The 23,376-nt window shown below is 39.4% G+C and overlaps 1 pseudogene; it reads right to left on the bottom strand.

Moving 5' to 3' along the window:
* The window catches only part of LOC132022348 (hsc70-interacting protein-like), a 79,491-nt pseudogene extending 56,659 nt beyond the window's left edge, over window positions 1-22,832 (bottom strand).
* Between the last annotated feature and the right edge of the window lie 544 nt (window positions 22,833-23,376).

The raw sequence follows: 23,376 nt of genomic DNA, 5'->3' as shown, positions 1-23,376 counted from the left end.
CTTATTTCGTACTTATTTATCCTAATGCATTGTCCTTTTGACCCAAAGAATTATCTAATGGTTTTTACAGAAGGTGTGCATAAAAGTCGCCTTCCTCAATTTAACCACAGTGGTACTTAGTATGTCTTCAAACTGCTTTTCAGCCAATGAGTAATACACTGCTTTTTAAAGAACCCTTGCTAAATAGTTAAGCAACTGAATCTCCACCAGGAAGCTGGGGAGACTGATTCCACAGGTTAAGCGTTGACCAACATCCCTGAGGAAGTCACTGCCTCAGACTCCATGAAGGTTCCAAATGCTAAGCTCCTCCTATCAGGCTCACATCATACCTCAATGCCTGCTGTCAATTTGACTGACTCCATATTTGATACAAGACATAATGTGAGAGGAGTTGGTGCCAAGGGGCTTCTATTCACACAAACTTCCAATGGAATAATTCCCTTCATTTTCATTGGTAAATTTACCCTTACCGGAGTATAGAAGTGTGCCTTGCTTAATGTAGAATTCTAAGGTCCTTGCCTTAGAAGTAGAATTTCATGTATCATGACATGAAAATTAATGTATATGTCAAGGAGTTTACTTACCTTCCTATAATTGTTGATCTTGTGATCTTCAGACATCCAAATTTGAGAATAGAAAGCAATGACTATTGCTTCATAGAGTTAACATGCTAACAAATTACTACTCCAAATTCTCCACCACTCAAGAGCATTACTTCTTATGTAATAAGGTACAGCTCACATGAAACACAAATACACCTTTTTGAACGTAGCAGCCTATTCAAGATTTAGCCAAAAATAATAGCTCTCCTTTTGAATAATTTGCAAATCTAAAATATAATGGAAAGAGAGGTATGTGTTAATAAACACAAGCTAACCTTTCAAATAAATTCATTATACTGTTATACCCACAGCAGCTGGTAACCTTCTGACATTCTTATCTCCTAAACTTTTTGTTTTCTATCCATCTGTTAAGTATTAAACAATGTCAGTTCTTCCCTCCCAACTCTAGATCTACCCCATCAAACTAGACTAAATAGAACTAAATTCAATTACTACATTAAGATATATTCTGCCTTACTGAAAAACAAAATATCTCCTTTTTACCTTAAATCAAAAGGCATGCTTGAGCTACATGCCTCCTGCTAACTGCAGCTTCTGAGATGGAAGAGGGAAAGCAGGAGCTGTATGCATTTCTTCTCCTGTGCTTCCTACGACATTTTTCTCTTAGAAACTTAAATCCCTCCATCTAGGAGGTAATCAAGAATAGCTTAAGACCACTCTTACTCCAGCCACATTTGTGCTGAACTCTAAAACAGCAAACTTGGGATGTGCTGGGATACAGTTTGAAGGTCCCCAAGTGGACATTTTGGAAGTTAAAACTTTGTTTCAGAAGAATGCCACTTTTCTGGCCAATGAAAGTATGAGTTGATACATGTCCCAGAGACAGTAGGTGGATTGTGTAGAGAGAGGATAAGAAGAATGGACACCAGCTCCAGTGGGTACCCTTCAAGTACAAGAAGATAAGACCCTGCCTGATATCAACTCCAAAGAGAGCTAAGTTAGTGTTCTGTCCCAAAAGCTTCTATCCTATTCTTTATAACAGCCTGTCATTGAATCATCAAAGTCATTCCTCCAAGACAAGGCTCTACTATACCAATGTAATAAAAATCCTTAACAGGAATAGCTACCATGGGTCATTAGCAATAATAATCTGCCAAATCTAGTTCATGCTATTCAGGGGCCACCAAACTGCCACCCCAAGTCATGACAGAAACTACAACTGGATGAGGGGAATTCATCTATGTGCTAACCCCTGGGGCGAGGTGCTAGTTGAGGTGGGAATAAATGACATTTTTAGACACTGCTGAATGAAAGACAAGAAATACTTTCTTTCCATGTACAGTAGGAAATAGTTTTCTTGTAAATGATTCCTTTAAAATAAAAAAGAGGATTGTGTATAACAAGAATCATGGAAGTTCTACATAAATTCCTGAAGTTTGGGAAACACTGACATTGAAGAAAATGACACACTAGAAGGTGGCATAATTTCCCTTCAATTTCCTGCAAATGACCTTCTCAAACTTCCCTCCAAGGGTTGGCCTCTGGCATTTGAACTAGAACCCTGAGCACCTACTCAGTAATATGGAAATCTGGGAGCTGTCCACTTCCATTTACTCTCACTCCTGGCCCCTTCTAGGTGTGAGCCAGAAGGAAACAGGCTTCTGTTGAGCCAGGGTCCTCAGCTGTAGTATGGCATGGTCCTAATGACAAGATCCCAAAGCTTCTCACAGAGAAAGTCTGCTACAGTGGGAAGTCCTAGGAAGGGCTTTCTTTTATGAGGAGGTTAAGCATCTAGGTCATGGACTGTGATTTTTAGGTCCGCTGAAGTCACCATCAGCTGGGAACTACTGTCAGGGTGTGTGTGAATCCAGGCTGGCTGCTTGAGGAACAGACAGCAGGCACCCCGTGGGTTTCTGAATCACCAGCCTCCTGATGGTGATCAGAGCACCAAGAAGGGACTAATTTAAAAACCAAACAATGTAGTAATTGCCCCTGGTCACCAGGTTGCCTTGCTTTTGGAAGGCCGCTGTTTCCGATTAGTGGGGCCTGGATCTGATGGGGACTAACAAAGTGTAACGAATGATCAAAGCAATAGTTAGAACAGTGCGAGTGCCCAGTGATTGATCTGGATGACGTAATAATGATAACCAATGAGGTGAGGCAGGTGGCGGTCCCCTCCAGGTAAATATGGGGGTGGGCCCTGGACAGGTCAAGACTTTTATCTGTTTAGGGAAATGAAGGTCAGAGGGTGGAAGCAGAGGCACACAGAAAGGAAAGAATGAAGTGTTCACACAGGAAGCTTTTGGATGGAAACAGAAGAGGTCAGCCATGGCTGAGAATAAGATTCTTGTTCAGAGACAGAGGTTAAGATTGCCAGTCCTATCATGTCACTAACCCAACTACAAAAGTACTGATTGTGAGGGAAACTCAGCTCTCTGTAAATAATTTAAATTTAAAAAGGGCTCGCTTTCAAGTTATTTTTGATGATCATGTTTTCTGAGTAGCAGAGGAATTACCTCTTAAAAAATGAAAAATGAAAAAATAAAAGCAGGGTCTCAAAGGAAGGGTCTCCAAGAGATAATATGCACACTCATGTTCATAGCGGCACTGTTCACAATTGCCAAGAGGTAGAAGCAACCCAAGTGTCCATCAATGGATGAATGAATAAATAAAATGTGGGATATAAATATAAAGTGGAATATTATTCAGCCTTAAAAAGGAAGGAAATCCTTTTTAAAATCCTCAATGTGCTACAACATGGATGAAATTTGAGGACATTCTATTAAGTGAAATGGTAGTCATAAAAGGATACTGTAGGATTCCACTTATATGAGGTATCTAGAGTAGTCAGATTCACAGAAGCAGAAAGCACAATGGCAGTTGCCATAGGCTGGGGAAAGGGGGATAAGGGGGGGCTTGTTTAATAGGTATAAAATTACAGTTTTGCAAGATGGAAAAATTTTGGAGATCTGTTTCAATCAATGTGAATATACTTACCACTACTGAACTGCACACTTAGAAATGGTTATGATGGTAAATTTTATGTTATGTGCTTTTCACCACAATTTAAAAAACCAAAAAACAAAAGAGACTGACAGATTTATTATTATGTGGATAAAAATACTTTTTAAAAATAACATTATACATTTCCTGTTTCCTCAAATAGTGTGTGCAGAATCTTATTCGACTCCTACTTTGAAATTTCAGTTATTGTACCAGGCAGAGGATAGTGTTGGCTTTAAAGTCTTTTGAGGTAGTCTTTGCTCCTAGACAGAGGGCCCCAGAATGATGAATATCTGTAGTTTTTATGTTGGTGTCTTGTGCATCTTATGCTACTTGTGTTGTCAGGCTTTCAGCTCTCACTTTTTTCCTGTGGACCAGTTTCTATCCTCCAAATTTGTCAAAATGAGGAAATGATACATTACTTCAATGTTATGGAAAATGAGGATAAAGAGATGCAGATCAGGGACCAAGAGGTCCTGCTAATCACCTGAGCTGTGGTACGTAGTCTTGGGCCCTCCTGCTTTTCTCTCACTGGAAGCCTTTTGTGCGTCTGGTTGCCTACAGTTCTATGGTGTTCTGCACAGGCAACCCTGCTAACTCTGGAATCATGGATGGGGAGACAGAGCTTTATTATCAACCTAACCCAAGAGTCATATTCACAAATATTACTGACTCTAAGGTTCATCTCTGATCAAAATTGAGACCCTGTGACTAAAGGTAAGTCCCTCTTCTGAGAAAAGATGGGCTAGCTTTCTTCAGAATAGAACCAATGTTATTAATAATGCTGGTCTCTAATGCTAATTTGGTTCTTATTGAATAAGAAAAAAAAAATCTATCCTTGAAAAAAAGCTGGTATTTTTAAAGCATTTTTTAAAAAGATTTTATTTATTTATTTGACAGAGATCACAAGTAGGCAGAGAGGCAGTGGGGGGTGGTGGGAAGCAGGCTCCCTGCTGAGCAGAGAGCCCAGTTTGAGGCTTGATCCCAGGACCCTGGGATCATGACCTGAGCCAAAGGCAGAGGCTTTAACCCACTGAGCCACCCAGGCACCCCCTAGAAAAGCTGGTATTTTTAAAGAAGAGGGTATATTCTCAAGAACTCAGTGGTCCTAAGTGATGCTCCATGGAGAACAAGATGTCTTCTTTTTCCTGGCCCAGTCTGCTGATGGATCTGCAGTCAGAGATTTTTCTGTCAAATTGTGTATTTTAGAAAGTTTATTCTGAAGCCCTACTGAAATGTGCTACCTCACCTAGGTGTGAGCCTTAGGACCTCAGGCCTCTCACACCATAGCTTTTTATTCTGCTTCTGCTCCCAGGCTGAAGTCAAGTCCCTCTTGCTCATTTCCATTTGGAGGCTGCAGACACATACCTGGGAAGTAAGGAAAGGGGAAGGAAGGCAGGAATAGAAATGAACAGCTGTATCCTGATGACAGGATGTTAGTCACCATCTCACCTCCCCACCCCATGAGCTCATTGAGTAACCCACACTCTTTTCTGGAGGGCAGCGCAGCAGCCACACATGGCGCGGGGACAGGGACTGACTATAGTGGGTAGACCAGGTGTGAATCCTCACTCCACCGCTCACTAGCTCTGTGGTACTGTACGAGATCTTCCACTTGTCCCAGCCCCTGTTTTCCCATCTTTGAAATGGTGTCACTTTCCTGCTTCCCCTGCAAGTTTACCATTAGGATACACTAAACCATAGCTGCGAAAACACACTGCCAAGTGTTAGGTCCCTACACAAGTGTGAGGCCTTTTTGCTTACTACCATTTGGCACATGCAAATCCTGGTGCTGTTGACACAATTGTCCTTTATAGCACTTGGCAATTTGAACTTCGCTGAGAAACAGGAGAGAGGTGGGAACATTTGTCTCTAACTTTAGTTTGAAAGCAAAGTTTAAAAGGTTTTTCATGAAACTTGCCACATGAGTCTGTCTCAGGTTTTGCATATCTCTTGTCCATACTGGCTCACTTTCCCCAAGTGCCTTCTCAGACTACCCTGACCCCTCTCTGACCTCTCCTCCCATGCCAACCTTCTTTCAAAACAAACTACTAGGTAAGCCAGCAGAATTTCTCTTTCTAATAATCCAAATGCCATTTCCAAGAGACTGGTACATCTTGACAAAAAGACCTTTCATTCTGCAGCCTATCTGGGGTCATAGTGCTGGTGTCATACCTTGAACTAGGGTGACGCCAGGCTCCCGGCAGTCTCCAAGGTCCGCACGCATCCTCTGGTGGCAGATTAGGCATTTCCCTGAATGGTCTTTCATTGTCACACTATTTTCCTGAAGGGTCTTGGAAAATCATTAGCGGCCACAAAATATTTTCCAAGCTCCAAGATTTTTCTTCTTGGTGACTTTTAAACCTCTCTGAGCCTCCCTGTTCCATCAGTGTCCACCCTTTGGGGCTCCAAGCATATTCGACTTAATTCGTTTTTATGCTTTAACTGTTTAAATAGTTAACAGTAGAACTTAGACTTCGAAAACCCAACCCCCACCACCCCCACCCCCGCCAATTGCCTATGTGTCTGAGGTTGTCAGATCAAGACGGAAAAATACCTCTAATTGTTTCCAGACAATATACGACGCTCTCACTCTGGGTGAAAATACGTATAACTTACATTTTCACAAAGGATCTCTGGGAGGCCTGTGGGAGATTCCTGCAAGCTGGGCTTTTTTTGTACATTCCAGTCCACTGGAAAATAAAACCCAGTTTTAAAACTGAACCAGGAGCTTTCACTTCCCCTAGATTATCCTAGATGAGTAGCTATAGCCGGTTTCATTTTTTTTTTCCCAAAAAACTACTTTCCTTTTCCGATCTTAATAGATTTTTATCTTGGGTTTGTATGCCAGAAAGTAAATACTTTGGTCCAGAGGAAGTGACAGATCTTCACTGAAACACAGCAGACAGGTATTCTGCACCCCATCCAGGTGTAACAAATACTCGACATCTCTAGGAATCACTCCCTCCTCAAGAATTTCATCTCTGGGCCTGAAATCCCATCACTGAGAGATTCATTCATTTGAGTATACAAGACTTTTTAGTTTTCAGAACTTGCCCATTTGAGTACAAATATAGTTATTGACAGTTAAGACCTTAGTTCGACTCTAACAAAATTTCCAAACGTGGTCAGAATGAGACTCTGGATTAGGAACTAGAGAAGGGAATCCTGGAGGAGGAAGAGAAGAAAGTAGAAAAACAGTGGACAAGCCTACATTATACTCAACACCCTGTGTGTTCCGGGCACTTTCTAAGATTTACATTATATAACCCGTGTTACGTTGTCATGAGGGAGGTATTATTGAGCCCATTTGAAGACAAGACTGGGAATCCAGAAAGCTGACTAAATTGCTCAGATCATACAGAGTACTTGCTTTACTTTAACCCTGGTGATTTTTCTATGCATTGATATTAAATATCTTTTCGGGAGGTTTTTTGGTAATGAATATTAAACTAATATTTATTTACCATATATTGAGGAAGTTATTATATATCGAATAATGTATGTTATTATATCATATTGAATACATGTTGCTTATAATGAAGAATGTTTTTCCGTTTTGCGACCTCACGGGTTCATTCACCATACTCCTGGGAACATCACCACAATTTAGGAACCAGCACCATGCTAGAGACCAGCTGTTGTTGAGAGCAGGACAGGGCCAAAAGCTGATGGGTGTGAGTGAACCCTCCTGGCAGTGTACACAGACTGGCCCCTTTGGAGCCTCCTAAGGGAGCTGGGGACTGGGGGCAGCAAGCAGCTCAGTGGACTAGGGAGATCAGCCACCACAACCTGGTATTCGTGGCTATCATCTTTGTTATTTTCTTTGGAACAGTTACTTGGTGGAAGAAGAGCCCGTTTGGTTTTGAGTTTAGACTGGAGTGGTGGTTCTCCAAATCTGATTCTGGTACCAGTGCTCATCCCTGATGACATTTTCACTGATCTGCCATGAAAACATGGTACGGTGTCCATTTATTCTGTCTTGGAGAAGATCTTTTTTTTCCCTGTAATTTTATCTCTTTTAAATTATGTGATTGTCCTTTTATATTTCGGAAAATAATGAAGAGAGCAAATGGAACTTGTCTTTTATTAAAACCCTTACTCACAAAAAATGGCAAGCTGCATGCATATCCCTGTGCATATGTGAAAGTCTTTCTCTATCATGCCCACACATGGTTGAAAAGAAGCACAGATAAGCAAATGCAGAATGTTAGATAGACCTGGTAGAGTCACATTATGGAATTAGGTACAGCAGTTTAAACAGAGTGAAATAGAGCTGCAGTGTTATGGAAAAATCACCAAGATTGAGAACAAAAAGAACCTAAATAAATGTAGAATAAATGTGCTGTATGATGCCATGTATATAAATAAATCATCAGAAATATATACTTTTATATAGACTTATGTATGTATGTAAATGTGTAGAGAAAATTCTGGAAGGAGGAATAGCAAACTGATAACAGTGATTTCCTCTTTCAAAGACACAGATTAGATGGAGGTCACCAGAGACTTTTTCTTTATCTAAATTGTTTGACATTTTTTAATAAGGTTAACATATTCAGCTACTACTCATGCAAATAAAAAATAAATGAAAAGTTTTAAAGTTCCAAATCTTATGTCAATCCCCTCTTACTATTATATCTGTCATACTTATCATTGTTTTTGTTATTTATATTTAATATTACCAGTCCAGGAAATTCAAAATCTGGGCATCACTGGGCTAGAGTAGCATCAAGACAAAGATTCACTGAACATGATAAAGGACATAAAAAAGTGATCTTTTTCTAAAAAAAGATTTTATTTATTTATTTGACAGAGAGACACAGCGAGAGAGGGAACACAGCAGGAAGAGTAGGAGAGGGAGAAGCAGACTCCCTGAGTCACTTAGCGACTGAGTCAACCCGGGTGCCCCAAAAGTGGCCTTTAGTAATTATCACCATAATAATCATGCATCTAAAAAGGCTAGTATAAAAATGAGTTCAATATTTTAAGTGAAATGACTTTTCATGCCCATGACTTTTATGCCCATTATTTACATGGATTAAATTTTAATTCTTTGAAATTCAGTGTTGCAATATTTCGTGTATAATAAGAGTTTGCAAACTTGTTTGTCACCACTGTCCCTCAGAGGTTCGCCAGAGCACCTAAGGATATTAGCCCACATGCATTTGGGGAAGCCACATTTTGCATTTGGCACTGATTTGAACAGGATGTTTATGCTGCTCATTGCAGCACCACGTGTATTCAAGTTTGCAGGGAACACACGCTAGAGAATCTGGTATATACTTACTTAGTCTTCTTCCCTCACAATACACACAGCCCCTCTGACTTCTTAAGTAAAGCCTTGCCCTCAGTTCTGCCATAGCCTGAAAAGGATCCAAGTTCAGTTTTCAAGCATTTGTCTCTTACATCATCATCAGCCTTATACACTAGACTTGGAATCAACATCAAGGTAAACCTTGGGGAGAGATCAGATTTGTGGAACTGGAAACTTCAGGCAAGATGACAACAGTTCCTTGGACATTCAATCCAAAAACCCCAGGTTGTGGGAGAGGAGGGAGTGAGCTGGTGGATCAGTGCCAGAGACCATCCTGTCTCTGGAGATTTTCCAGGCCTTGATGCAACCAACAGCCATGGACTTTGGTAGAGGACAAACATCTCTGTTCTTGGTGTGCATCAATCACTGAATTTCACCAGACCTGGACCAGGATCCTGATTTCTTGCACAGATGGGACAGTCATTTCCCTTTCTTGCAGCCTTTGAATTACAGATGATTTGGAGGATCCTTTTGTTCCCTTGGACCTCAAACTCAGAACCCCCTGAACTCTGTTTTATTATCTTCTAGAAATCAATCAAATTTTTACCTTTTCCTTATTAACAGGCATAAAACAGATGTTAGATGGGTTTCTGATCCCATAGGGTCTATAGGAGATCAGCTCAAATCATGGCTTGTGCTATTTCAAGTTAGGTCTTTTTTATAGTAAGCATCCAAATACATATAAGGTGGACAAAAGACTGATATTACTAAGGCACACTATCTAAAGGCAGCAATTCCAAATCTTTAATTTTCTAAGTTGTGACAGCCAGTTAAAAACCAGTCTTCCAACTTTGTGCTAACTGTGGTGATATTTCTCTCTGTAGTAGTCAAAGGTTCAATAGAGTCAGATCATTACTTTCCTACATTAATGTCTTCCTACCTTTTGTATCTTAAACCATTACACTAAGGAGAGAGAGCCTGAAATATTTGATAAAGAAATAAGCAATCTCCAGGTAAATTTAAAATCATCCCAAAAACCTTGTATGTTCTTAGGGCACTTTATTAACTAAACGTAATAACTGATAGCAGTTATACAACCATAAGTGGACAGTATTTTGCATTGAGACTGTAACAAGTCTCAGTTGTGCTACTGAACTGCAGCTTGTTTAAAATAGAAGTAAAAGCTAGAAAAAGAAAAGGACCAGAGAATATGAATTTGGTTTTGGAATTCCACAAGTATATGAAGATAAAATCACAAATACAAAATTCATTTTTCAGCCATTGGATATTTTTGGTATATGGTCATCTGTGCTAGAAAAATGCCCTAAGTATAATGGTCTCAGTAAGTTGACTTCTTAGTACACATACCAATGGCCCTTGAACTTTGACCATTGAAAACTGAGCTCATGGGGGTCCTGGGTGGCTCAGTCAGTTAAGCATCTGCCTTCAGCTTGGGATCAAGCTGGATCAAACCCCGCATTGGACTCCCTGCTCAGTGGGGAGCCTGCTTCTCCCTTTCCCTCTGCCTGCTGCTGTCCCTGCTTGTACTCTCTCTTTCTGGAAAATGAATTCCTTTTTTTTTATTTTTTAAATTTTATTTATTTATTTGACAGAGATCACAAGTAGGCAGGGAGGCAGGCAGAGAGAGAGAGGAGGAAGCAGGCTCCCTGCTGAGCAGAGAGCCCAATGTGGGGCTCCATCCCAGGACCCTGGGATCATGACCTGAGCTGAAGGCAGAGGCTTTAACCCACTGAGCCACCCAGGCACCCCTGTCAAATGAATTCTTTAAAAAAAAAAAATTGAACTCACTGCCAAAGAAGAGGAGAGGAGAGAAAAGAAAAGAGAGAACAGGCTCCATCGTTCCCCATGAGCATCATAAACAGAATGACTCTTAGTTCCCACTTCTGGGTCTTGGCACAATTCTGGGCCGTGGGGTTAGCCAAGAAGGAGATGTTGGGAGAACTTGAGCCAGTGAAGTAAGATGCCCACACAAGGTTGTGGTTGAACAGAGGTTATAAAGAAAAGCGAAGAGGTGTGAGAAGGGGTCATGCTCCTGCATAGAACTATTAGGAGTCCAGAATTTCTAAATTTAAACAGTGCCCTCAGGTCTTTCTGAAGACAACAAGATTGAACTTTATACTTAACTGTTTTTGTAACTTTTAAAGTTGTAGACATGTGGTATGTGGGTTTCTAGTCATACTTTTGCCTTAGACTGCACATACTTTAGGGGGCAGGCCTGCCACTGACCTCTTGATATATATAGCATTTAAAGCCTTTCACACATGATATCACCAAATCCTCCCAATTACCCCATTTCACAGAAAAAAAAAATGAAACCCCAGGGGTTCAATGACATATCCAAAATCATACAAACAGTATGTAGTGTTGGTTTATCTCTTGTAGGCAGGAGGAAATTTGGATGTGGGTTAAGTAAATCAAAATCACAACATCATCATCCTGGTAGCATATGGAACTTTGGTTAGTCATGCAGCTAGTGCAGTACAAGAGTCTGGGATGCGTCTCCTGCTTTGGGGATAACCTTGTAGTGAGTAGAGAAGAATGAGGGGGCATGCAGAAGAACCATGGCTATACAGGTGAAGGCTCAGGAACACTGAAGGAAATCAAACTCTGAATATCAAATCCATTGTTTAACATTAGTACGTCCTTGCTTTACTAATCTTCTGTCACTTTAACAGGTAGTTTAATGATTTCTTAGTCGATTATATTCAATATGTTTACATTAGGTATAAAATCATCCCACAGGCCAGATACTAGGCTAAGACTCAAGGTAGCCCTATAACTACTTCTTGCCTGGAAAAGTACAGGTTACAGTACAGGGCCCCAAGCAAGTGCCCAATTACACCTTGGGGCAATTCCACCTTCCTCATTTCCAGAAACATTGGTGCACCTGGTGGGTTTAAGGTCATCAGAAGGAATTATGAAAGAGAGATTGATGCTCTTTCATTTGGGTCCAATGAGTTTGGCGACCTTAGAGAACTAAATTTAAAACAAAGATGGCTTATAGGGTACATGAAGGAATTATGTTGCTATTTAAAAATAAATCAACCAACCCTTTAGAGATAAGAGTTTTTCTTTAGAAACTTTGGAACAAAAATTGACCTTGCTGAGCCAAGAAATGTCATAGACTTTAAAAGATTTCTCAAGATCAATGATATATTTTTAAATCACTTTCCTTAAGCAAATCAGTCCTATCTTATAACATGGCAGAAGAAAACCTATAGAAGTCATTCCAAAAAGCACCATTGTGAGTCAGGGATGAGATCATATTGGAGAATCAAGCAAACTTTCATTTTGATCAAATTAAAGTTTGAGTGTCCAGAGCAAGGATCTGTGATGCCTGTGATGTCATTTCCAAGCCCCATAATGTCTCACCTATGTGCTCTTGTGTAGTGTTAAAATCCACTTCTAAGAAGCACGCACTTGAGACTAGATGATTTCAAGATGCTCATTGTGCTTTGCAGTTGATTGAAGTTGCTTAATACCAGAGACTTGAGCAAGTTTTCATTCAACTTTTCTTCCTTATATTAAATGACAGCTTTGTTTTTTTAGATTTCTTTCCTCTTTCCTTCTGTCCTCTCATTCCTCTGCTTTCTCATTTCTACTTTTGTTCTCTTTGGCTAGAGTACTCTCTGATTGACATTTCTAGCTCCCCATGGAATTAACAAACTCTTCTTACCCCTGTCCCTGGTTCCTCCCCATTTGGAGTTCAATGTCAAAAACTCCAAAATGTTAAAAACATTGGTAGCCAATGTTTGAAGATTTCTCTAGTCAGGATAACCCTTGTCGGGTACCTCCATTTTGTGTTTGGAAAATCCCAACCCTAACTGATTTCTCTCAGGCCATAGCTGATGAAGCTCAAACCCTAGATTTTTCTAAATCAGTGTCCACCCTTAAACGGAGTCAAAGCTCTTTCACTGAACTCCAAGAGGATTTATCATTTGTATCATTCTTTTTTATTACTATGATTGAGGTGTAATTGGCATAACATATTTTATTTCAGGTGTGCAGCATGATTCACTCTTTGTATGCCTTGCCAAATAGTCCTCACAATAGGTTAGTTACCATCTGTCACCATGCAAAGTTAACACAATATAATTGACTATATTCCCCATGCTTTGAATTATATCTCCATGACTTACTTTACTGTAAGTCTGTACTTCTAGATCCCCTTCACCCATTCCCCCCCCCCCCCGAACCCCCCCCCCCTTTTCAATACATTTTCTCTATACCTATGAGTCTAGGTTTTGCTTTGTTCTGTTTGTTTTGGTTTTTAGATTCTACATGTATGTGAAATCACCTGGTATTTGCCTTTCTCTGTCTGACTTATTTCATTCAGCATGATACCCTAAAGGTCCATCCATGTTATTGCAAATGGCAAGATTTCATTTTTTTTATGGCTGAATAATATCCCGTCATGTATATATATCACATCTTTCCACATCTTCTTTGGCCATTCATCCACTGATAGACACTCAAGTTGTTTTCATATCTTGGTTATTGTAAATAATGAGGCAGTAAACATAGGGGTGCACCTATCTTTTTAAATTAGTATTTTTATTTTTTTAAAGTATTTTATTTATTTATTTGACAGAGAGAGAGAGAGATCACAAGTAGGCAGAGAGGCAGGCAGAGAGAGAGGGAGAAGCAGGCTCCCCACTGAGCAGAGAGCCCGATTTGGGGCTCGATCCCAGGACCCTGAGACCATAACCTGAGCTGAAGGCAGAGACTTAACCACTAAGCCACCCAGGCTCCCAGCGCCCCCTAAATTAGTATTTTTATTTTCCTCAGGTAGATAACCCAGCAGTGGAATTGCTGAATCATGTGGTAGTTTTATCTTTAATTTTTTGAGGAACTCCTATACTGTCTTGCATAATGACCATACCAGTTTACATTGCCAACAACAGTGTCCAAGGGTTCCCCTTTCTCCAAATCCTTTCCAACACTTGATATTTTTTGTCTTTTTGATAGCAGACATTCTGACAGGTAAAAGGTGATATCTCATGGTTTCGATTTGCATTTCCCTGATCATTAGTGATATTGAGCATCTTTTCATGTGCCTGTTGGCCACCTATATGACTTCTTTGGAAAAACATCCATTCAGATATTCTGCCCATTTTTAAAATGGACTGTTTCTTTCTTTGTTTTGTTATTCTGTTATATGACTTCTTTTTATGTATTTTAGATATCAACCCCATATGACATACATGATTTACAAATATCTTCTTCCATTTCACACATTGCCTTTTTGTTTTGTTGACAGCTTCCTTCGTTCTGCTTGGTGTTGTCCAGTTTTCTTATTTTTGCTTTGTTTCCCTTTTTTGGAGTCAGATCCAAGAAAAAATTGCAAAGACTCATGTCAAAGAGTTTATTGCCTATGTTTTTGTGTTGAGGTTAGGGCAGGTTAAGGAATTTTGTGGTTTCAGGTATTACATCTAAGTCTTAGTCCATCTTGAGTTAAGTTTTGTGTGTGATATGAGATAGTGTTTAGTTACATTTTTTTGCATGTAGTTATCCAGTTCTCCCAATACCATTTATTGGATAGACTGTCCTTTCCCTACTTAATATTCTTGCCTCCTTTGGTATAAATTAGTTAACTATATTTGTGTGGGTTTCTTCCTGGGCTCTTTAATCTTTTCCTTTAATCTAAATATCTGCTTTTATGCCCATATCATACTGTTTTGATTACTATAGCTTTGTGATACTGTTTGAGATAAGGAAAAATACTTTCAGCTTTGTTCTGTCTCAGGATTGTTTTGGCCATTCAGAATCTTTTGTGGTTTCATATGACTGTTTGAATTATTTGTTCTAGTTCTGTGAAAAATGCCATTGGAATTTTGATTGGGATTGCATTGAATCTGTAGATTTGGGTAGTATGGGCATTTTAACAATATTAGTTTTTCCAATCTATGAGCATGAAATATCTTTCCATTTATTTGTGTCTTTTTAAATTTCTTTCATCAGTGTTTCACGGATTTCAGTGTACTGGTTTTTCACCTCCTTGATTAAAATTATGTCTGGATACTTTGTTCTTTTTTCATGTGAGTGTAAATGGGATTATTTTCTTGATTTCTCTTTCTGATAGCTCATTATTAGTGTATAGAAAGACACAATTTTTGCATATTAATTTTGTATCATGTAACTTTGCTGAATCTTTTTATTAGTTCTAACAGTTATTGTGTGGTCTTCAGGATTTTCTACATATAGTGTCATGTTGTATACAAATAGTAATAGTTTTATTTTTTTTCTTTCCAGTTTGATGCATTTTATTTCTTTTTCTTGCCTAATTGCTGTGGCTAGGATTTTCAATATTGTTTTTTTTTTTTTTTAAAGTGGTGAAATGGGCATTCTTGTCTCATTCCTGATCTTGTGAAAAAGCTTTCAGCTTTTCACTGTTGGATGTGATATTAGCTACAGGTTTGTCATACATGGCTTTTATTATGTTGAGGCACATTCCCTCCATACTCACTGTGTTGAGAATTTTTACCATAAATGGATATTGAATTTTGTCAAATGCTTTTTCTGCATCTGTTGAGATGATGATATGATTTTTACCTTTCATTTTGTTAGTATAGTGTATTACATTGGTTTGCAGATGTTGAACCACCCTTGCAACCCTAGAATAAATCTCACTTGTTCATAGTGTATGATCCTTTTAATGTATTGTTGAATTCAATTTGCTAATATTTTGTTGATGATTTTTGCATCTATGCTCTTTGGGGATATTGACTTATAACTGTGTGTGGGGGGGTGTCCTTGTATGGGTTTTGGCATCAGGGTAATAAATTAATAAATGCTGGCTCCATAAAAAGAGTTTGGAAGCTTTCCCTCCTCTTCAGTTTTTTTGGAAAAGTTTGAAAAGGATACGTATTAAACCTTTGAATGCTTATAGCATTCACCAGTGAAGCTATCTGGTCCTGACCTTTTCTTTGTTGGGAAGTTTGGGATTACCAGTTCCTGCTCCTTATCAGTAATCATTCTATTCAGAATTTCTATTTCTTCATATTAAGTATTGGAAGATTATAAATTTCTAGAAATTTATCCATTTCTTCTAGGGTGTTTAATTTGTTGCTGTATAATTGTCCATAGTAGTCTTTTATGATTTTTTGTATTTCTGTGGTATCCATTTTAACTTCTCTTCCTTCATTTATGATTTTAGTTCTTTGCATCCTTTTTTCCCCCTGATGAGTCTAACTAAAGGTTTGTCAGATTCGTTTGCCTTTTAAAAGAATAGCTCTTAGTTTCTTTTATTTTTTCTATTGTCCATTTAGTTTCTATTTCATTGATTTCTGCTCTGATCTTTATCATTTCCTTCCTTCAAAAACTTTAGACTTGTTCTTTTTCTAGGTCCTTTAGGTGTAAAGTTAAAGTGCTTATTTGAGAAGTCTCTTGTTTCTTGAAGAAAGCCTTCATTGATATGTACTTCCCTTTTAGAACTCCTTTTGCTGCATCCTATAGATTTTGGTGTGTTGTATTTCTGTTTTTATTTGTCTCTAGCTATTATTCATTTCTCCTTTGATTTCTTCTATGAACCAGTAATTGTTCAGTAACAAGTTGTTTAATCTCCACATAGTTGTAGTTTTTCCATTCTTGCAGTTCATTAGTTTATATTTTGTGGTTGGAAAAGATGTTTGATATGATTTCAGTCTTTTTAAATTTATCAAGACTTGTTCTGTGGCCTAATGTGAGCCTGGAGAATGTTCTATGTACACTTGAGAAAACTGTATTCTGCTGTTTCAGGTAGAATGTTCTATGTATATCTACTAATATGTTGTTTAATACCAATGTTTTCTCATTGATTTTCTGTCTAAATGATCTATTCATTGATATAAGTAGAGTTTTAAAATCCCTTACTCTTATTATATTGCTGTCAGTTTCTCCCTTCAGGTCTGTTAGTATTTGCTTTATATATTTCAGTGCTTCTGTATTGGGTGTATATATATTTAGAAATGTTATCTTCATGCCAGATTGACCCCTTTATCATTATGTAGTGACTTCTCTGTCTCTTATTAATCTTTGTTTTAAAGTATTTTTTTATCTGATGTGAGTATAGCTACACCAGCATTCTTTTTAGTTCTATTTGCATGGAATGTCTTTCTTCATTCATTCACTTCAGTCTGTGCATGTCCTTATTTCTGAAGTAAGTGTCTTGTTGGCAGTATATAGATGTGTCTTATTTTTTATGTATTCAGCTGCTCTACATATTTTGATAGGAGAATTTAGTCTATTTATATTTAAAGTAGCTATTGACGGATATGTACTTATTGCCATTTTGTTAATTGTTTTCTGGATGGTTTTGTAGTTCCTCTATTCCTTCCTTCTTCTCTTTCTTCACTTGTGGTTTGATGACTTTCTTTTGTCATTTAGTGTTACGTTTGGATTCCTTTCTTTTTTTCTTTTGTGTATTTACTGTGAGTTTTTACTTTATGGTTAGTATGAGGTTCACATATCTCATCCTATGTATATAAGTCTATTTTAAATTGATAACCTAACACATTCCAAACTCTATATGTTTATTCTCCCCCAACACACATTTTATGTTTTTGTTGTCACTTAAAAAAAAAAAAAAAGATTTTATTTATTTATTTGACAGAGAGAGAGAGAGACAAAGAGAGCATAAGCAGTGGGAGCAGAAGGCAAAAGGAGAGGGAGAAGCAGGCTACCCACAGAGCAGGGAACCTGATGTGGGACTCAATCCCAGGACCCTGGGATCGTGACCTGAGCCAAAGGCAGACACTTAACCAACTGAGACACCCAGGCATCTTGTCACTTTTTATATCTTTTTATTTTATGTATCCCTTAACTAATTGTTGTAGCTTTAGATAATATTTATTTTCATCTTTTAACTTTCTTGGTAGCTTTATAAGTGACTAACTCACTACTTTGCTATGTATTTACCTCTTCTAGTGAGATTTTTTATTTTCATGTGTTTTCTTTTTTTTTTTTTTTAAGATTTTATTTATTTATTTGCCAGAGAGCAAGAGAGGGAATAACAGGGGAGAAGGTCAGAGGGAGAAGCAGATGCCTAATGGAGCTGGGAACCTGATGCAGGACTCGATCCCGGAACTCCAGGATCATGACCTGAGCCAAAGGCAGTTGCCCAACCAACTGAGCCACCCAGGTGCCTCTGTTTTCATATGTTTTCTTGTTAGTTAGTGCTGTTTCTTTTCAGCTTAAAGAAGACCCTTTAATATTTCTTATAAAGCCAGTTTAATGGTGGTGACCTTTTTTAGCTTTTGATTATCTGAAAAACTCTATATCTCTCCATCAAATCTGAATGAAAATCTGCTGGTTCAAGTATTGTTTTTGGAAATTTTTTCTTTTCAGCACTTTGAATATGTCATGCCACTCCCTTCTGGCTTGAAAATGTTCTAATGAGAAATCTGCTGTTAGCTTTATGGGATTTCCTTTATATGTAACAAGTTGTTTTTCTCTTACTACTTTTGAGATTCTCTATCTTTGATTGTTACATTTTAATGATAATGTTTCTTGGTGTGATTTCCTTTGGATTCATCTTCTTTGGGACTTTCTTGGCTTCCTGGACCTGGATGTCTCTTTCCTTCCCTAGGTTAGGGAAATTTTCAGCTATTATTTCTTTAAATAAATTGTCTGCTTTTTTTTCTGTCTCTTCTTTCAGCACCCATATAATGTGAATGTTATTCTACTTGATATCGTCCCAGAGGTCTCTTAAATTATCCTTATTTTTTTCTTTTTCTTTTGCTGCTGGGGGTGAGTTCCACTGCTTTTTCTTCCAACTTGCTAATCTTTTTTTTTTTTTTAGCAAGTTGCTTTATCCAGTCTGCTGTTGAAATCCTCTAGTCTGTTTTTCGGTTCAGTTATTGTATTCTTCAGCTCTGTGACTTCTGTTTGTTACTTATATCTTCTGTCTGTTGAAGTACTTATTCATTTCTCCCAAGTTCAGTGAGCATTTTTGTTACCATTACTTTGAATTCTTTATCAAATAGATAATTTATTTCCATATCATTGAGGCTTTTTTCTGAGGTTTCATCCTGTTCTTTATTTGGAAAATATTTCTCCATTTCTTCATTTTGCTTGACTCTTTGTTCATTTCTGTGCAGTAGGTGAAATAGCTATACCTCTCCCTGTCTTGAAGGAATGGCCTTGTGTAGGTGATGATTTCATGTTCAACTTTCTAGCTCTTGATTGTTTCTTAAACCTTTGTGATTGTCCAAGCTATCTGATCTATTATTGATATGCTCCTGTTGTTGAGAGAGTACCAAGACCTGTCAGTGACCCAAAGGGAAGAATCTCAGCACCTTTACTTTCAAGCTGATTAGAAGCCAGACTCTCTACAGCTTTTTTTTTTATGCAAAGTTATGCAAATATTTGCAGTCCACTGAGACTGCAATTGCAATCTTTGCTGGCCTCCAGACCAGGAGATCTGAAGGTAATCTATGAAAAACAATTACAAAGATCAGGACTCCAAATGAATGCATAAGCTTTTTCCTGGGAATTCTTACTGAGCTTGCTTACCTTCCTTGGGAGTACCTCCCTAGCCTCTAGATCTGTGGGAAGCCTGTAATCCCTCCCTTAGGCTAAAGCTCCAGGCTAAATAATGGATCTTTTGATGGGAAAATTGGGGTTGTGTTTGGAAGAAATGATGCTGAGTACCTTGAGTACTTCCCTTGATGCTTAGGATTATGAGCCTCAAACAAGGATTTAAAAACTGTGGCAAAGCCTGGTAAGAAAAGAAGTGGTCCTAGAAGGAAAACAGCTTTCCCAAATGCAGAGCTGAATTCAAGATTTTAAGTCCCATTCTGGGACACAGAGTTGGGAAGGAAGACCAGGAGAGGACCACTGGCCCAGCCTCTGAGGAAATGCAACAAAAAAAAGTAAATCAATCACATACCTAACACTCCAAAACTGTAATTGTTAACAAAGAAGAGCAAACACTTCCTGGTAGCCTACTATATGCTGTGCTGAGTGATTATCATCTCATTTAGTCCTCATATTTATTAGCCCCAAGTTTCTAGGCATGGAAATTGAGGCTTAATTGTTAATTTGCATAGAGTAATAGTTAGGAGTTGGTGGAAGTAGGATTTGAACCCATCCCATTCATTCTGACTCCAAAGTCAATCTAGTAATCACTAATGTTACTATCTTAAGATGTTTGAAACAGGTGCTATGTGTAGAGTCTTATCCTCTGAGAGGGGGAGAAATGACAGTTCTTAGTGGAGCAGCTGGAGCCTAGGCAGGGAGGAATCTGCAGCCTCCACAGGGACTGGCTAGAGCAAAACAGAGCAGATGGGGAACCAGAGCAGGGCCTGAGGCAGCAGTAGTTCAGGGTGTCTGGGGGAAGAGTTATAATGGTGGTGTTCCCAGCAGCAGCTGAGTCACCTAGGGAAAGAGGCTACACATGGCCCCACACAAGAGAAGAGTAGGAACTAGCTGCCTTAGGGTGGCTAATGGCATATTTGAGAGCTTTAATAACTAAACTAGATAGGGATAGGACTCAAATGTCTTTATTCCTCATCTCAGAGTGTTGACTGTGTATATACTTATCTTTTCAGCTTCACCATTTGTATACTCAGTGAGGGCATAAGCAAGCTGGATTTTATATATCTTTAGCACCTCATAATGAAAACACCCATCAAATTATTTACTTAGAAATTGTACATTCACCCATATTTTGGAAATAACTCAGTTCTGTACACTCATTATTTCTGCCTGCTAGGAACCGGTGTTTCAGAACAAAAGTAAGCAACCCGTTGAGAAAACTCCATTGAAGTATTATTCCAGGTGTGTATATGTGTATCTAAGGAGAGAAACATCCATTTATTGTGCATCTACTATGAGCCAGGCACGATGCCAGACACATTACAAATGTTCTTTCATTTAATTCTTAAGTGGCTGGATAAAGTAGTGGAAATTATTAATATACATTTTGTATAGATGCAAAAACTTAGAGACCCAAACTCACAGAGTTAATGAATCATGTAAGCCCAGGTCATTCTAGCTCCAAAATCTACTCCCCCTTTAACTACCCCCCCACCCCCATTTCACTGAGAAATTTGCCTAGTAGAGAACAGGTCTTTATAAGATAAAATTTCCCTACTCTTCTAAGTCCCTGTGGCCACTGGCTTTGGACCTCCTTGAGTGGCTTTCCAAGTTCTGTCATTCCTACCCTGATGCCAAGGCAGTCAGTGAGGCAGGGAGAAAACAAATATTGGGTAACATGAACTGGTCCAGATATACACATTGTGGATGAAATAGGCATCAATGGCTCAGTTCCCCCTTTTTTATATCAGAATAACTAATACTCTTAGAATATGTTTTAACATTAACTGCCCTGCTGAACAAGTCAGTAGATTTCCAAGGCACCTTCAACAGTTTGCTCCCCTTTCCATAAAGTGTTTGATGACTCTCCACACAGTTCCTTCCATCCTGTTTTATTCCAAAGAGGGCTCCAAGCCATCTTCAGAGCCCAGCCCCATGTCATGTTATAGGATATTCTCAACATTCACAGAGGAGGAGAGTGGAACTTTCTGTCCATAAAATTAAATCATGGAAATAGAGCTTTCTCTGGAGCCCCTCAGCCTTTACCCCAAGTGCTAGAGTAAGAAAAAAAAATGGGGGCAATAAATAAACCAAAAGAAGAAAAAAAGAAAGAGCTCTCTTCCTGTCATTCAGGAAAACACTGAGGAAACATTAAACCGATTTTACTCAGCCTCTGCTTCTAACATCTTCACCAAAGAACTTTAGTCAGGGAGCCTAATGGAACTCTGGCTTTACAGCCAGCTGTGTTGAAGACAGTGATAGTCTACTTAGTGAACCCAAGGCGAGATACTGCCAAATATACTTTCCGTATGTGAAAAGGGAGAAGATGAGCAGTCCCCAGTAAAGAAGAGCTTCAGGAGGTCACCCAAGCCAGCTCTCTGCTTCTAAGAAGCAAAGGCCCACACACCGTCTCTCCCTCCTTAACCCCTTCAGTACCAGGGTAGCTCTGATTCCCAGCCATGACATGTCTGGAGCTCCAGTAGCCACACCAGGGACTTCTGTATGGAGAGATAGCCATTGTTAGCCGCTGAGTGTTCCTTGCCTTTTTCTTCCCTGGGCCTCCTCAAGGTGGTTCCAAATATCCTGGCTTTACAGTGCTCACCTCCTTCAGCCCTCTGAGGTCAGTGCTGCCTTTTGAGGGGACACTCTTGGGCTTCCAGATAGAGATTCAGGTAAAAATGAGCAGGAGAAAAGGACCACAGAAATGTAAGGGCAGTGTAAGTGAAGGGCTGGAGTGCTTTAGAAACCAGCTGTAGCTTGCGGGAGCAATGGATGGGGGAAGAAAAGGGGAGAATGTGAGAAGTGTTAGGGCCACTGTATTCCGTTCACACAGGACATTTGAGAAGTGCAAGTAGAGGACTTGATTTATTTTGAAATTACTTCTGATTGCATGGACTGTGTTCTCTCAGCCGTAACACTTCTCCAAGACCAAACCTCATGGGGCGTGACTTCATAAGCATTACGTTGGTGTTTCCAAAATTAGGTCTTGTGAGGAGGGGCTCTGGAGGTGGGGGGAGGGGGATGTTGGCAAGGAGCACACAGAGTGAGCAAGGCTCATGCCTCAGTTATCACCAAAACACCAAATAGCTGTTTGGCCTTTCAGTGATTTCAGGGCAATGCAACACATTTCATTTCTTTTTCTTTGAGGACCAGTGAAGAGGTCATGGGAATCTTTGTGGTAGGGAAAGAAGAGAAGAGAATTAGAGGGAACAGAAAAGGTGTGCTTCGTTAAGTCTATGTGGATACAGTGTGTATTTCTTAATACTCAGACTCTCAGCTTCTAGAACTGAGAGGGTCTTAAAAAGCCCGCCGTCCTGACTTGAAGCACTGCAATCACCAGGTAACAAACAGGCCAGTGGTCGGAGCAGCACGCTGCTGACGCTGTGTAAAAACTGGGACCTGGGGCCTGCCGCCGACACAGTGACAATGCTCCTGTCACATGGGCGAGCTTTACACAGTACTGGTGCTGGCATCTCCCCAGAGAGATCCTGATCTCTCTGAGATCCTAACCAGTCTGGCTTGCAGCCTGGGCATCAGGACTGTAGAACGGTCTGGGGGGCTCTCAAGCCAGACAGGAGAACATGGACCAAATGTTGAAGCCCATTCCTGTGTACTTTCTATGAGGGATGCTATAAACGGGGTGGTTGTGTCCTCTCCACCCAATTTCTTATGTTGAAACCCCACCCCCCAATGTGACAGTATTTGGAGGTGGGGTTTGGGGAAGGTGATTACGGTTAAATGTGGTCATAAGGAAGGAATGGGATTAGGGACCATATAAGAAGAATAGAAAGAGAGCTTGCTTCCTTCCTCTCTCATTCAGCTGTGTAAGGATACAAAGACAAGTCAGCTCTCTGCAACACAAAAGGGGGTTCTCACCAGAACTCAACCCGCCCCCCCCATCTTGGAATTTCAGCCTCCAGAACTGTGAGAAATAAACTGTCGTTGAAGCAACCCAAAGAGACTGGGGGGGGGGGGGGGGGGGACAACGGCTTTGCCCTTCCCCCCCCACTAAGAGCC

Source organism: Mustela nigripes, chromosome 7, assembly GCF_022355385.1.
Source record: "Mustela nigripes isolate SB6536 chromosome 7, MUSNIG.SB6536, whole genome shotgun sequence".
In the NCBI taxonomy this organism is placed as follows: Eukaryota; Metazoa; Chordata; class Mammalia; order Carnivora; family Mustelidae; genus Mustela; species Mustela nigripes.
Note: the sequence above shows the minus strand (reverse complement) of the source record. Positions and strands in the feature narration are given on the sequence as shown.